The sequence below is a fragment of the Heteronotia binoei genome, chromosome 13 (genome assembly GCF_032191835.1).
Source record: "Heteronotia binoei isolate CCM8104 ecotype False Entrance Well chromosome 13, APGP_CSIRO_Hbin_v1, whole genome shotgun sequence".
In the NCBI taxonomy this organism is placed as follows: domain Eukaryota; kingdom Metazoa; phylum Chordata; class Lepidosauria; order Squamata; family Gekkonidae; genus Heteronotia; species Heteronotia binoei.
In genome coordinates this window covers 4,106,238-4,121,953 of record NC_083235.1, presented here as the reverse complement: position 1 = coordinate 4,121,953, position 15,716 = coordinate 4,106,238, and the positions used below count along the sequence as shown (strand labels likewise).

The window sequence follows — 15,716 nt, the reverse complement described above, 5'->3', positions numbered from 1 at the left end:
AATCTCAGAGCGGCCTACAATCTCCTTTCCCTTCCTCCCCCACAACAGACACCCTGTGAGACGGGTGGGGCTGAGAGGGCTCTCCCAGCAGCTGCCCTTGCAAGGACAAAGACTCAGAGCAGCCTACAATCTCCTTTCCCTTCCTCCCCGACAACAGACACTCTGTGAGGTGGGTGGGGCTGAGAGGGATCTCCCAGCAGCTGCCCTTGCAAGGACAGAATCTCAGAGTGGCCTACAATCTCCTTTCCCTTCCTCCCCGACAACAGGCACCCTGTGAGGTGGGTGGGGCTGAGAGGGCTCTCCCAGCAGCTGCCCTTGCAAGGACAAAGACTCAGAGCAGCCTACAATCTCCTTTCCCTTCCTCCCCGACAACAGACACTCTGTGAGGTGGGTGGGGCTGAGAGGGATCTCCCAGCAGCTGCCCTTGCAAGGACAGGGTCTCAGAGTGGCCTACAATCTCCTTTCCCTTCCTCCCCGACAACAGGCACCCTGTGAGGTGGGTGGGGCTGGGAGGGCTCTCACAGCAGCTGCCCATTCAAGGACAACCTCTGCCAGAGCTATGGCTGACCCAAGGCCATTCCACCTGGTTCTCCCAGATAACAGTCCGCACACTTAACCACTACACCAAACTGGCACCAGGTACTCTTGACGCACAGGGTACCGGGTACTCTAACATACCAGCATATTATCAGTGTCGGGAATCAAGGCCTATAAGGTGTCACAAACAACAGGAGTGTGGGAGGGAGACCATGCGTTTGCGGAGGAGGGATCCAGCGGTGCTAAGGCCAAGCCTGCAGCTGCACCCACGCCTTATGCAACTTCATTACAGCAATGTACGTTTTTGGCAGAAGCGCAATACGTGACAGGAAGCCATTACACCTTTCTCTATTGTGAGGCCTGAGCCAAAGCCGAGGTAGACCGGGAACTGTCGCTAGAGCAATTAATGAGGCATGTTTCCAGCCTTGGATTTTCTGGGTAAAGTCAAATTTGAGTAGCGTTTCGACAATGCATCATTAAGCCTGGGTGGGGGAGGGGTCTTCTGCACATTAGAATGGCAACTTCGCGATGCAATTTGGGATACTGATCTAACTAGCCTGTACCTGAGTTAGGGTTGCCAAGTCCAACTCAAGAAATATCTGGGGACTTTGGGGGTGGAGCCAGGAGAAAGGCTGTGAGAAGACAATACTGACTTTGATGGACCAAAGGTCTGATTCAGTATAAGGCAGCTTCATATGACAAGCATAATTGAACGCCAAAGGGAGTTCTGGCCATCACATTTAAAGGGACCGCACACTTTTAAAATGCCTTCCCTCCACTGAAAATAATGAAGGATAGGGGTACCTTCTTTTGTGGTTCATAGAATTGGGCCCCCTGGTCCAATCCTTTTGAAACTTGGAGGGTATTTTCAGGAGAGGCACTTGATGCTATGCTGAAAATTTGGTGCCTCTAACTCAAAAAATACCACCACCCCCCGAGCCCCAGATACCCGCAGATCAATTCTCAATTATACTCTATGATTGGTCTCCATAGGGCATAATGGAGTGCCCAGCAGACATTTCTCCCCCCCACACACACACCTGCTTTCTGATGACCCTGAAGCGGGGGGAGGGCCTCCAAAGCAGGGGATCTCCTGCCCCCACCTGGGGACTGGCAATCCTAGTCTGTGTCCAGTAACACCATAAAGACCAACATAATTTCCAGGGTATAAATTCTGAAAGCCAAAGGGAACACTGATTCTAGAAAGCTCATATCCCTGAAAACCCTGTTGGTCTCGAAGGTGATCCGAGTTTGGTGTAGTGGTTAAGTGCACGGACTTATCTGGGAGAACCGGGTTTGGTTCCCCACTCTTCCACTTGCAGCTGCTGGAGTGGCCTTGGGTCAGCCATAGCTCTCGCAGAGTTGTCCTTGAAAGGGCAGCTGCTGTGAGAGCCCTCTCAGCCCCACCCACCTCACAGGGCGTCTGTTGTGGGGGAAGGAGATAAAGGAGATTGTAAACTGCTCTGAGTCTCTGATTCAGAGAGAAGGGCGGGGTATAAATCTGCGATCTTCTTCTTCTTCTTATCTGGGAGAACCGGGTTTGATTCCCCACTCCTCCACTTGCACCTGCTAGCATGGCCTTGGGTCAGTCATAGCTCTCGCAGAGGTTGTCCTTGAAAGGGCAGCTGCTGGGAGAGCCCTCTCAGCCCCACCCACCTCACAGGGCGTCTGTTGTGGGGGAAGGAGATAAAGGAGATTGTAAACTGCTCTGAGTCTCTGATTCAGAGAGAAGGGCGGGGTATAAATCTGCGATCTTCTTCTTCTTCTTATCTGGGAGAACCGGGTTTGATTCCCCACTCCTCCACTTGCAGCTGCTGGAATGGCCTTGGGTCAGTCATAGCTCTCGCAGAGGTTGTCCTTGAAAGGGCAGCTGCTGGGAGAGCCCTCTCAGCCCCACCCACCTCACAGGGCGTCTGTTGTGGGGGGGAGGAGATAAAGGAGATCGTAAGCCGCTCCGAGACTCTGATGCACAGAGAAGGGCGGGGTTTAAATCTGCGGTCTCTTCTTCTACCGCAAACGAACATAGTTGCCCTCTGAAATTAACGAGCCCATGATACTAACATACAATGTGTCAAAAGCCGCTATTATAACAGAGCTTCTCAAAAGGCACTGACCAAGAGTTCAGAAAAGATTACTACCTGGTTTAACATCTGGATAACTACCTGGTCTGATACCGGCTTGTTTTACTTGTATCAGAGCAAAGTGAATAGCTCTGACTAGTCAAAACTTGGAATCCAGCAGCAACACAACTAGAATCGTAACCTCAAACAACAAAACACAAACGACAAACGTTATTGTTAACATTCATCTCAATATTGGGCTTATCCAAACTTCCTATATATGCGAATTGTATATCTTACAAAGCTACACGGGAGGCAGTGTTCCCTCTGAGTCAGCGCGAGCCTAGCTCAGTTTGTTAGCCTCCGGATCACACCATTTTTGTCTAAGCTCAGGAAAAATGGCCCTAGAGCAAACTGATTGATGCAGCAGCTCACAACTTTAATGCCAGTAGCTCAGGGGCGGCCAACGGTAGCTCTCCATGTTTGTTTTTTTTGCCTACAACTCCCATCAGCCCCAGCCAGCATGGCCAATGGCTGGGGCTGACGGGAGTTGTAGGCAAAAAAAAACATCTGGAGAGTTACCGTTGGCCACCCCTGCAGTAGCTGATGAAGCAGAATTTTTGCTCACAAGATTCCACAACTCTTAGAAGGAGTATTGACCAGAAGGAAATGTGTTCATAGGTCCAAAGTCTCTATACCAGTATAAACATGAATGCCACCAAAAGTGGGGGCGGGGGGGGGGGGGAGAACCCAATGTCCAGTAAAGTTTAGTCTTCACTTCTTACGGTACCAAGACCCCCCTCCCCTCCAAAGAGTATTTTGAACAAGGAGTCGACTGAGAACTTGTTTTGTAGAACAAAGTAGGACTCAAGTTGCATCTTTAAGACCAATGAAGTTTTACTTGTTTCGTATTTCACTTCTTCCCAGCGAGGGCTCGGCAAAGCTTTCGTTCTCAATCCACAGTTCCCAGTTGATGCAGCAATATTTATAACTCTGCAAGGATCTGATGTCAACCTACAGTTCCCAATTTATTTTGCAATAGCCATAACTCTGCAAGGATTCGTGAATCAGTATATAATTTGAATTTGAGCAGACTTCGGAGGACGGTGGAAGACAGGAGGGCCTGGCGCGAATTGGTCCGCGGGGTCGCAAAGAGTCAGAATCGACTGTGCGACTGAACAACAAATATAATTTCCAGTTTTTCATCCACTAACTGGCATTCACCAACTCCAGTCTAACACCGGCTTGTTTTATTTGCATCAGAGCAACACGAATAGCCCTGATGAGTCTTGTCTCGTCACAGCATGGACTCGAAGCAGGGTTGGACTCAGTTAACGGATGGGCGATCGGCCACCATGGAAAACTGGGGTTGCTATACAGAGGCAGGCAATGGCAAGCCACATCTATCCATCTTTTGCCTTGCTGTGGATGGCCTAGGGCTAGTCTGAGATCGTCAGACCTCATAAAGCTAAGCCGGGTTAGCCCTGGTTAGTACTTGGATGGGAGACCGCCACCGAAAACTGCAGCTGCTATGCAGAGGCCGGCAATGGCCAACCACTTCTGCTCATCTCTTGCCTTCCAAACCCCATGAGGGCTCATGAAGAATAATAATAAGAAAATATTGATTTATATTCCGCCCACCACTCTAGAGTCTCAGAGCAGCTCACAATCTCCTTTACCTTCGTCCCCCAAAACAGACACACTGTGGGGTAGGTGAGGCTGAGAGAGCTCTGACAGCAGCTGCCCTTTCAAGGACAACTCCTGCGAGAGCTCTGGCTGACCCAAGGCCATTCCGGCAGTTGCAAGTGGAGGAGTGGGGAATCAAACCCGGTTCTCCCAGATAAGAGAGCTCTGGCTGACCCAAGGCCATTCCGGCAGTTGCAAGTGGAGGAGTGGGGAATCAAACCCGGTTCTCCCAGATAAGAGAGCTCTGGCTGACCCAAGGCCATTCCGGCAGTTGCAAGTGGAGGAGTGGGGAATCAAACCCGGTTCTCCCAGATAAGAGAGCTCTGGCTGACCCAAGGCCATTCCAGGAGCTGCAAGTGGAGGAGTGGGGAATCAAATCCGGTTCTCCCAGATAAGAGAGCTCTGGCTGACCCAAGGTCATTCCAGCAGGTGCAAGTGGAGGAGTGGGGAATCAAACCCGGTTCTCCCAGATAAGAGAGCTCTGGCTGACCCAAGGCCATTCCAGGAGCTGCAAGTGGAGGAGTGGGGAATCAAATCCGGTTCTCCCAGATAAGAGAGCTCTGGCTGACCCAAGGTCATTCCAGCAGGTGCAAGTGGAGGAGTGGGGAATCAAACCCGGTTCTCCCAGATCAGAGTCCGCGCACTAAACCACTACACCAAACTGGCTCTCTTTCACCAAACTGAATCCTTTGCGACTTGACTGCTATTATCTGGCCTTTGAACAGGACTGCTGCTTCTAAACCTGGACGGGTAGCCTTTAAATCCCCCCAATAAAGCAAGGGAAAAGGCAGCTCCTCTTTCTTGCTCTCTCCTCAGCCCTGTTGCACCTGCAGTGCAGAATTCCGACCCACTGCAGTAGGTGGGAGGACGACAGGACTACAGAGCAAGCCGGCGATGGAAGGAATCAGAGCTGCCCTGTCACCCAGAATATACCAGAGATCTCCCTTGTATAATGAAAACAATGTACTTAATATCTCCAAAGCGTAAATAACATACAAAACACTACCATGACTGATGAGAAAAATTCAAAATGTTGTAACACACACACTGTTGCCAAGAAATACAATATCCAGCAGGAAGTATGTACCACTGAGTCGTGAATAGCAGAGAGGCTGTAAGGCTCCAGAGATAAGAAATATTAAAATAAATATTTTCGAAGACATATGGTTTAGAGAGCCTCAGAGGAAAGGCTTAAGTTATTCACATCTTTTGACAAAGATACTGATCGAAACGGGAACTGTAACGATCGAAATTCCATTGAGAACCTACTTCCTGCACAGTTGGAGAATATATCTATATCACCTTTGAGTGTCATACGAGTCTTTACATATTCCTTGGAAGCCTGGAGCTGTTTGGTTTCTGTTCTTCTGGATATTGTATTTATTGGCAACCAGTGTGCGTGTTACAACATTTTGAATTTTTCTCATCGGTCATACTAGTGTCTTGCGTGTTATTTATGCGTTGGAGATATTAAGTACATTGTTTTCACTAAACAAGGGAGATCTCTGGTGTTTTCTGGTTGCTTAGTCTTTCTCCCTGTTTTTTCACTGTCACCCAGTATGGCAGGAGAATTAAAGCATCCGGGCCCCAGAAGGGACAAGCCCGCTTCTGAACAATGCCTTTCAACGGTGATAATTTAGTTGAACTTTCCAGCCTTGCATAAACAGGTTGCCCTGACCAGGGTAGCGCAGGCTGGTCCGATCTCATCAGATCCCAGAAGCTACTGGGAGACTACTGGGGTTGCGATGCAGAGGAAGGCAATGGCAATCTGCCTCTGAACGTTTCTTACCTTGCAAACCTCATGAGACAGGCATAAACCGCTTCTGTTGGTATCTAAACCTAGGTGGCCCTGTCTAGTCCATCTCAGAATAAGCAGGGTTGGCCCTAGTTAGTCTTCGGATGGGCGACCACCAAGGGAATCCTGGGTCACTATGCAGTGGCAGGCAATGGCAAACCACCTCTCTCCACCTTTTGCCTTGAAAACCTCACAGGAGCCTCCATAAATCAGCTGTGACTTGACAGCAAAAAGGAGTACTTCTTTCCTCTTTTGTTGCGAAACGTACTTGAAAATGACCAACACCACAATATGTTTCAAATATAACTGGGTAAAGTCAATCTCTGGACCTCGTAAAGATCTAGAACTTTAACTCATTTTATTAGCAAATAATCGACAGGAAAACAAGTGAAGAGTCACACTGGTTTTACTTTGATTACGCCGAGAGATGAATATCTTCTTAATCCTTGTGTTTTACAAGTTTTCTCATTACTACCTTAATAAAGAAGATATAACACCTTGATGGATTGGCGTTCTGTTCTTTATTGCTCAGTGTTCCAATACCAAAGCACCATCCAGTCACCTCTCCGTTCTATGGTCTCGAGATTACTATGACCTCAGCCATCTTCAAAACAGTTCCCTAGCACACTACACAACCTTACTGGCTTCAAAAACACATTTTTTAAAATCCACCCATGCCTTCAAAGTTCCCCAGATTACAAAGAAGTTGCGACAACATTGCAAAACCCTGTGGCGATGACTGACCCTCAAAGAGCCTTGATATTATAATCTTTATGAACCTAGCATAATATATATTTTATACACACACACATATATATATATCCTTTTCTGATGAAGTGTGCTTAGAGCACACAAAAGCTTACGTTCTGAATAAAACTTTGTTGGTCTTAAAGGTGCTCCTTGACTCCTGCTTTGTTCTACTGCTTCAGACCAACACGGCTGTCTACCTGGATCTCTTTATAAACTTTGTTCGTGTAACCACAAAACTGTCTCATATTGTCAACTCCCTCTTTCCTGGTATGGCTGGAAACAGCTCTCCAAAGTTTTTTTTCTTGTCCTCAATATTTCTTCACTGGAAATGCTAGCAAGCCCCTTTGCCTAGGCGATCGCACATAACCTCACTTGTTCGAGACACCAGTTCCAGAGAAACAGCAGAGCAAACATAAACAGGAGTCTTGCAGAACTTAACTTAAAGCTCTATTTCAGCACGAGTTTTTCTTCCTCTCCATTCGAAAGACCTGGCCCAATTTCACACTAGATTTTTGATCCTGGTTTAGCCCTGTTTCCAAGCTGGCATTCTACACTCTCTCTCTCTCTCTCGGCTTGGCTTCGCGAACGAAGATTTAAGAAGGGTGCAATAGTCCACGTTTGCTGCAGGCTCGCTGGTGGCTGACAAGACCAATGTGGGACAGGCAGGTCCGGCCACAGCGGCTGCAGGGAAAAGTCTGATTTAGGGTTGGTCCTGTAGCAGTGCGATTCTTCCTCAATCTCCTTTTGTCCTCAAGACCAGCTATGCGTGTGTTCTCAAAGGAAGAGACAGCCTGGTGGATGGTGTGCCTCCATGCTTTGCGATCTGAGGCATTCTACACTAAAACCATAGAATAATACAGACATAAAGTTGGTTTCTCTGATTTTAGTGTAGAATGTCAGACTGATTTCGCACTATGCTTGTTCCTGAGTGGAGAGCCCTTTTGCTACCGGGGCTTCTCTCTGTTTTCGCACAAATTGCCCCAGAGTTGCGAGTTGGTGCACCGCTATTCTGCAGCAAGCAAGAACCCGCTTGTCAGCGTATCCTGCTTGCTGAGTAATAGTGGCACGCCAACTCACAGTTCTGGGGCAATTTGTGCAAAAACGGAGATAAGCCCCGGTAACAAAAGGGCTTTCCACTCAGGAACAAGCATAGTGCAAAATCGGTCTCAGTTTGGGGACAGAGTTAAACCAGGGTTAAAGGTCTAGTGCGAAATTGGTTCTGCTGTTTTCCCCCCCTATCCGAAGATTACAAATCACTGAGCGGTCACAAAGATCAAAACTAACAGCAAATATGTTTTAAACAATTTATTGGTAGCATATGGTTACAAAGCTTATCTATTTCTTAATTTTTTCTTTTTTTTCACATTGACCCATATGACATTTCCATCTCCCCTCCCTCCAATGTTGACTTCCCCGAGGTTATAAGTTCAAATCCATACTAAAGGCACTTCTGATTGCTCAAAGTTCCGTATATATATTCTTACAACTAAAAAAATGTCCAATATTTCTTTACTTTCCAAGTTTTCTCCATATATCCTTTAAATTTTCTCCACTCCCTTTTGAATATCTCTAAATCATAGTCTCTTAGTGTTCTGGTTAATTTGTCCATTTCACACCACGATAAAACTTTCATGGTCCATTCCCATTTCTCTGGTATTTTTTCTTGCTTCCAAAGCTGCGCGTTCAAAGTCCTAGCAGCTGATAACAGGTACCAAATTAAAGTCCTGTCTTCTTTTGGGTATTTTTCTAATTGTAATCCAAGTAAAAACGTCTCTGCAATTTTCTTAAAATCATAGCCCAAAATTTTGGTGATTTCTTGTTGTATCATCTTCCAGAATTCTTTCGCTCTTTCACATGTCCACCACATATGGAAGAAAGAACCTTCATGTTTTTTACATTTCCAACATCTATCCGACATTTTCTTACTTATCTTAGCCAATTTTTTCGGAGTCATATACCACCTATACATCATTTTAAAACAGTTCTCCTTAATGCTTTGACAAGTTGATATCTTCATTGAGTTCTTCCAGAGGTGCTCCCATGTTTCCATTTGTATTTCTCTATTCACATTAATTGCCCATTTGACCATTTGAGACTTTACTACTTCTTCTTCTGTAGACCATTTCAATAATAACTTATATACTTTTGATATCAATTTTTCATTGTCACCTAACAGGACTCTTTCCAGTTCTGTTTGTTCTCGTCTAATCCCCTCTGATTTTATGTCATTTTCCATCAAACTTTTAATTTGTTGCATTTGAAACCAATCATAATTGTTATTTAGCTCTTCTGAGGTTTTTAATTCAATTTTGTCTCCTTGAATCTTAAGCAGTTGGTTATATGACATTTCTCTTTTTTCTTCAGAATCAGCTGTTATTTTTATTACTTCTGCTGGCACTATCCATAATGGTTTTCTCTCGTCCCCGTATTTCTTGTATTTTATCCAAGTATTTAGTAATGTATTTCTGACATAGTGGTGAGAGAAAAAACCATCCATTTTATTCTTCCCATAGTACATGTATGCATGCCAGCCGAATCTATTTCCGTGAGCTTCTAACCACAAAGGTTTTTTATCTAACAGCATTATCCAATCTTTTATCCATGTCAAACAAACTGCATCGTGGTATAGTCTTAGATCGGGAAGTTGAAAACCTCCTCTCTCTTTGGCATCCGTTAAGATCTTCATCTTTATCCTTGGTTTCTTTCCGGCCCAAATGAAATCAGAGATTTTCCTTTGCCATTTGTTGAATTGTTTTGCTTCTTTTACAATCGGGATGGTTTGAAACAAATACATTATCCTTGGCAAAATATTCATTTTGATTGCAGCTATCCTGCCCAGTAAGGACAAGTTGAGTTTATTCCATTTCATCAAATCTTTGTCCATCTTACACCACAGTTTTTCATAATTGTTTTTGTATAAATCAATGTTCTTCATTGTTATCTCTATTCCAAGGTACCTAACTTTGGTTGTGACTTCACAACCTGTCACCTTTTGTAGTTCGTTTGTTTTATTTGGTTGCATGTTTTTACAGAGGAATTTCGATTTCTCCTTATTTATGTATAATCCTGCTAGTTCTCCGTATTCCTTTATCTTAGCTAACAGCAGTGGTGACACTTGAACCGGATTCTCCATTATGAACACTATATCATCTGCAAAAGCTTTATATTTATAAGAGAATCTTCTAATTTTTAGACCTTCTATTTTTTCATCTTTTTGAATTTGTTGTAACAAAATTTCAAGAGTCATTATAAACAACAATGGTGATAGCGGGCATCCTTGCCTTGTTCCTTTACTCACTTTCAATTCTTTGGTAAGGTCTGCATTTATACACAATTTTGCATGCTGATCTGTATATATTGCTCTTGTCATTTTTATGAATTGTTCCCCTAAATTAATTTTTTCCATTACCGCAAACATAAAGTCCCAATTTAAGTTGTCGAAGGCTTTCTCTGCGTCAACAAAAAATAAGGCCACTTCTTTTTCCGGATGCTTTTCATAGTATTCCACAACATTAATAACAGCTCTTACATTGTCCCTTATTTGTCTTTTAGGAAGAAATCCCGCTTGGTCTTTGTTTATAAAGTTGGTCAGGTATTGTTTCAGTCGCTCTGCTAAAATTCTTGTATAGATCTTATAGTCATTATTCAACAGTGAGATTGGTCTATAATTTTTTACGTTTGTGCTATCTTTATCTTCCTTAGGAATCAGAGAGACTACAGCTTCCCTCCAGGTCTTTGGGATTTTCCCTTCTTCTCTTATCGTGTTTAACAACTTCAACAGTTTGGGTGTTAATTCATCCTTGAGAGATTTGTAAAATTTTGACGTGAATCCATCTGGCCCTGGAGCTTTACCCTCTTGCATTGCTTTTATTGCTGCTTCTATTTCAATTTTCTCTATTGGGTCATTTAATATCTTTTTCATATGTTCCGTCAAAGGTGCCACCTGAATGTTTCGTAGATACTCTTCCACTTTTTCTTTACTTACATTCACACCCTTGAATAAATTTGCATAGTATTTAAAGAATTCTCTTTTAATTCCTTCTTGATCCACTACTGTTTTCCCATTTGCCATGATTTTATTTATAGTCTTATTTTCTTTCCTTTTTTTTAATTGCCAGGCCAGGTATTTACCAGGTTTGTTTGCACTTTCAAACGATTTCTGTTTCAAATTTTTTAAATTCCATTCTAATTCTTTATTCAGCAAATGTTTAACTTGGGATTGTAATATCGTAATTTCTTTTATTAATTTTTTCTTCCCTGGTCTTTTTTTTAAGTCCTTTTCTTTTTTATCTATTTCATTTTGCAGTGCTGACAGCCTTTCTTCTCTTGCTCTTTTGTCTTTATTATTCAATGTAATTAATATACCCCTCATTACTGCTTTATAAGTGTCCCATACTGTTGGATATTCCATATCATCCGTTTCATTTATTTGGAAGAATGCTGCAGTCTCCTTTTCTAAGAATGATACAGTGTCTTTATTTTGTAGTAAATCCTCATTAATTCTCCATCTTCTTGATTTTCTTTGCAATTTTGTTGACCAGCATATTGGATTATGGTCCGCCCAAACCTTTGGAAGAATCTCAATTTTTTTTGTTATGAGGCCCAAGCCTTGGGAACCCCACAACATGTCAATTCTGGAAAAAGAATTATGCCTTGCTGAGAAAAATGTATAGTCTCTTACCTCAGGGTTGAACTTTCTCCAAATGTCTTCTAGATTTTCCTGTTTAATCAACTCAAAGAAAGAATTGGGCAGCTTCCCTTCTTTATCATTCTTCTTTGGACTTGATCTGTCAAGGTTATTTTGTATTGTCCCATTAAAATCACCCATCATCAATACCTGGTCATAAGTCTCTTCGTCCATTTGTCTATTTATGTCTTTAAAGAATTTGTCTTTCGCTCCATTGGGTGCATAGAGTCCTAGTAGTAACGTTTTTTTCGCCTCTATCGTCACCTCAACAGCAATGTATCTTCCTTCTTTGTCTTTAAAGATTAATTTTGGGTCAAGTTGTTCTTTAATGTAAAAAACCACCCCTCTTTTCTTTTGCTCTGCTAGTGAAAAAAATTCCAACCCCAAATTTCTATTCCACAAAAATTTACTGTCCTTGCGTTGTAAATGAACTTCCTGTAAACAAATTATATTACATTTTTGCTTTTTAATCCAATGAAATGTTCTCCTTCTTTTCTGTGGTGAATTTAGTCCATTTATATTCCAAGATAGTAATTTGTACTCCATTATGATGTTGGTTCTTTATTTTCTTCAAAAAAGCTATGCATCTCTTGTTCGCTTCTTATTGTAATCCTTTTGCCATTTTGTTCAAATCCAAGACCCTCTGGTATTATCCATCTATATCTTGTGCCCTCTGCACGCAACTGATCTCGAGATTACTATGACCTCAGCCATCTTCAAAACAGTTCCCTAGCACACTACACAACCTTACTGGCTTCAAAAACACATTTTTTAAAATCCACCCATGCCTTCAAAGTTCCCCAGATTACAAAGAAGTTGCGACAACATTGCAAAACCCTGTGGCGATGACTGACCCTCAAAGAGCCTTGATATTATAATCTTTATGAACCTAGCATAATATATATTTTATACACACACACATATATATATATCCTTTTCTGATGAAGTGTGCTTAGAGCACACAAAAGCTTACGTTCTGAATAAAACTTTGTTGGTCTTAAAGGTGCTCCTTGACTCCTGCTTTGTTCTACTGCTTCAGACCAACACGGCTGTCTACCTGGATCTCTTTATAAACTTTGTTCGTGTAACCACAAAACTGTCTCATATTGTCAACTCCCTCTTTCCTGGTATGGCTGGAAACAGCTCTCCAAAGTTTTTTTTCTTGTCCTCAATATTTCTTCACTGGAAATGCTAGCAAGCCCCTTTGCCTAGGCGATCGCACATAACCTCACTTGTTCGAGACACCAGTTCCAGAGAAACAGCAGAGCAAACATAAACAGGAGTCTTGCAGAACTTAACTTAAAGCTCTATTTCAGCACGAGTTTTTCTTCCTCTCCATTCGAAAGACCTGGCCCAATTTCACACTAGATTTTTGATCCTGGTTTAGCCCTGTTTCCAAGCTGGCATTCTACACTCTCTCTCTCTCTCTCGGCTTGGCTTCGCGAACGAAGATTTAAGAAGGGTGCAATAGTCCACGTTTGCTGCAGGCTCGCTGGTGGCTGACAAGACCAATGTGGGACAGGCAGGTCCGGCCACAGCGGCTGCAGGGAAAAGTCTGATTTAGGGTTGGTCCTGTAGCAGTGCGATTCTTCCTCAATCTCCTTTTGTCCTCAAGACCAGCTATGCGTGTGTTCTCAAAGGAAGAGACAGCCTGGTGGATGGTGTGCCTCCATGCTTTGCGATCTGAGGCATTCTACACTAAAACCATAGAATAATACAGACATAAAGTTGGTTTCTCTGATTTTAGTGTAGAATGTCAGACTGATTTCGCACTATGCTTGTTCCTGAGTGGAGAGCCCTTTTGCTACCGGGGCTTCTCTCTGTTTTCGCACAAATTGCCCCAGAGTTGCGAGTTGGTGCACCGCTATTCTGCAGCAAGCAAGAACCCGCTTGTCAGCGTATCCTGCTTGCTGAGTAATAGTGGCACGCCAACTCACAGTTCTGGGGCAATTTGTGCAAAAACGGAGATAAGCCCCGGTAACAAAAGGGCTTTCCACTCAGGAACAAGCATAGTGCAAAATCGGTCTCAGTTTGGGGACAGAGTTAAACCAGGGTTAAAGGTCTAGTGCGAAATTGGTTCTGCTGTTTTCCCCCCCTATCCGAAGATTACAAATCACTGAGCGGTCACAAAGATCAAAACTAACAGCAAATATGTTGTCACATAGATCTATAATGGATGTGGTCTCCCTTTTTAAAAAATTAACTTTTTTATCCAAAGTTGTTTGAATTGAACTTTTGCATGTATTATGGCAGGGGTGGCCAACAGTAGCTCTCCAGATGTTGTTTGCCTACAAGTCCCATCAGCCCCAGCCATTGACGATGCTGGCTGGGGCTGATGGGAGTTGTAGGCAAAAAAAACATCTGGAGAGCTACCGTTGGCCACCCCTGTATTACGGCATATGTGTGGATTGTATTTCCTATACTACCGTTTTAATGTTTCAATGTTTTCTGCAAGCTATTTACATTGTCAATTGTCCATAAACATTTTCATTTCAAAAAAAAAAACCCCTAACACCAAAGTTATTGCGACAAAATTACGAAGAATCGTTATTGCAAAAACATGATATTAAATTCACACAAGCTGATGGTTATGCATTGTGTGACTTCGATCTCAGGTTCTGCAACAATAATCCTTAATCATTTTTATCCCAAAAACCTTGTGGGGTTTTCCCCCCCCCCCCACTATGACATCATTTCAAAAGACCACCCAGCGTGACGTCACCCATTCCCCCCAGCGCCACCCAATCCGATCAGGGCAGTTCCACGAGGAACCTCCTTCAAAAAAACCCCAAAACCTATCTCCTCAGGCGGCGCAACGTCACGCCAACGGCATTTTTTTAAAAAAAAAAATACGTCGCTGCGCGTGACGTCACCACACGTCACGACGCACTCCGAACGCGGCTCATTCCTCTCTCCCCGGGAGGCGAAGGTTTGAGCCACGCCCGCCCCTCTCTCGCTCTCATTGGCCCGCCTCGGGCTCCCTGCCTCCTCCGATTGGCCCGCCCGCCCACCAATCACCGGGGAGCGTGGCGGCCCCGCCCAGCTGGGCCTGGGCCCTTTCCCGAGAAACCCCGTCCGGAGTGGCCGCCGCAGCAGGGACGGAAGCCGGCGGGAAGCAGCTTCTCGCTCGGCCTCCTCTCCCGGCGGGCTGGCCCCTCGCCCTCCGCCGTTTTGCGGCGGGCCCAGGGCAGGGGAGCGGACCGGACTCGGACCCACCTGGACCGTCCCGGCCCCGCGAGGCCGCGTCCCCTCAGGGGGCGGGGACGGAGTCGCGGCTCTCGAGGCCTCTCCCGATTTTGGCGGGAAGCGCTGAGGCGGCGGCGGGGGAGGGTGGGCGGTTGTTGTTGTTGTTGCCGGGTTTCCTGGTCGCCACGACTACGGTGGCTATGGCGCCCTCCGTGTTCCCTCACCGGGGCAACTGTTGCTACCCACCTCGGAGCGGGGAGGGGGGAAGTGGGCGGCGCCCGGCGCCGATTGGACGGGGCGGGAGAGCCATTGGAAGCCGCGCCTGTCCATCATCGGGGAGCGCTTCCTCCTCCCCGTAGGTCCTGGGCGACGCCTTTGGCCCGGATGCTTGGCTCTCCCATTGGTCGCTCTCATATATCCGCTGGACGGATTGGACCGGGGCCGTGCCTATCTGCCGTAAAGGCGGGTTGGAACAGAGCGGGAGTTGGCAGTTTGCGATAGGCCGTTGGGCTTGTCAGTGAGCTGGTAGGTGGGTTGGAGGAGCGTCGCCCAGGGCGCGTCGCTGACGTCATTAACGTCCCGCCTTGTGGCTTGCTGGGCCTTGTAGTGCGTATGTAGCAGGAAGTTTAAATCTGCAGAGGAAGCCGCTAAGGGGCGCTTGGGTTGCCAACTTTGGTGTTGAAAATACCTGGAGCTTTTAAGAGTGGAGACCTTGGGAAAGTGACGTTTAGGGAGGGTCCAAATCTTGGGAGGGTGTAATGCCATGCAGCCCACCGTCCAAAGCAGCCATTTGCTCCAAAATAGTCTACATTTGTGTGTCCTGTCTCTAGGGTTGCCAGTTCCCAGGTGGGGGCAGGAGATCCCCTGGCTTGGAAGCCCTCCCCCGCTTCAGCATCATCAGAAAGCAGGGGGGGGGGGCGGCAGGGAAATGTCTGCTGGGCACTCCCATTATTCCCTTTGGAGTTCTATTATGCTTGCCACAACCTCGCTCCTGGCTCCACCTCCAAAGTCTCCA

The 15,716-nt window shown here is 45.3% G+C and overlaps 1 protein-coding gene across 1 annotated transcript in view; it reads right to left on the bottom strand.

Annotated features, from left to right (window-relative positions):
* Nucleotides 1–14,969, bottom strand: part of RFX1 (regulatory factor X1) — a 118,531-nt gene extending 103,562 nt beyond the window's left edge. The window contains exon 1 of the mRNA XM_060252666.1: nt 14,732–14,969. The gene's annotated coding sequence lies outside the window, so the exon portion shown is untranslated. The remainder of the gene's footprint in view (nt 1–14,731) is intronic.
* Between the last annotated feature and the right edge of the window lie 747 nt (nt 14,970–15,716).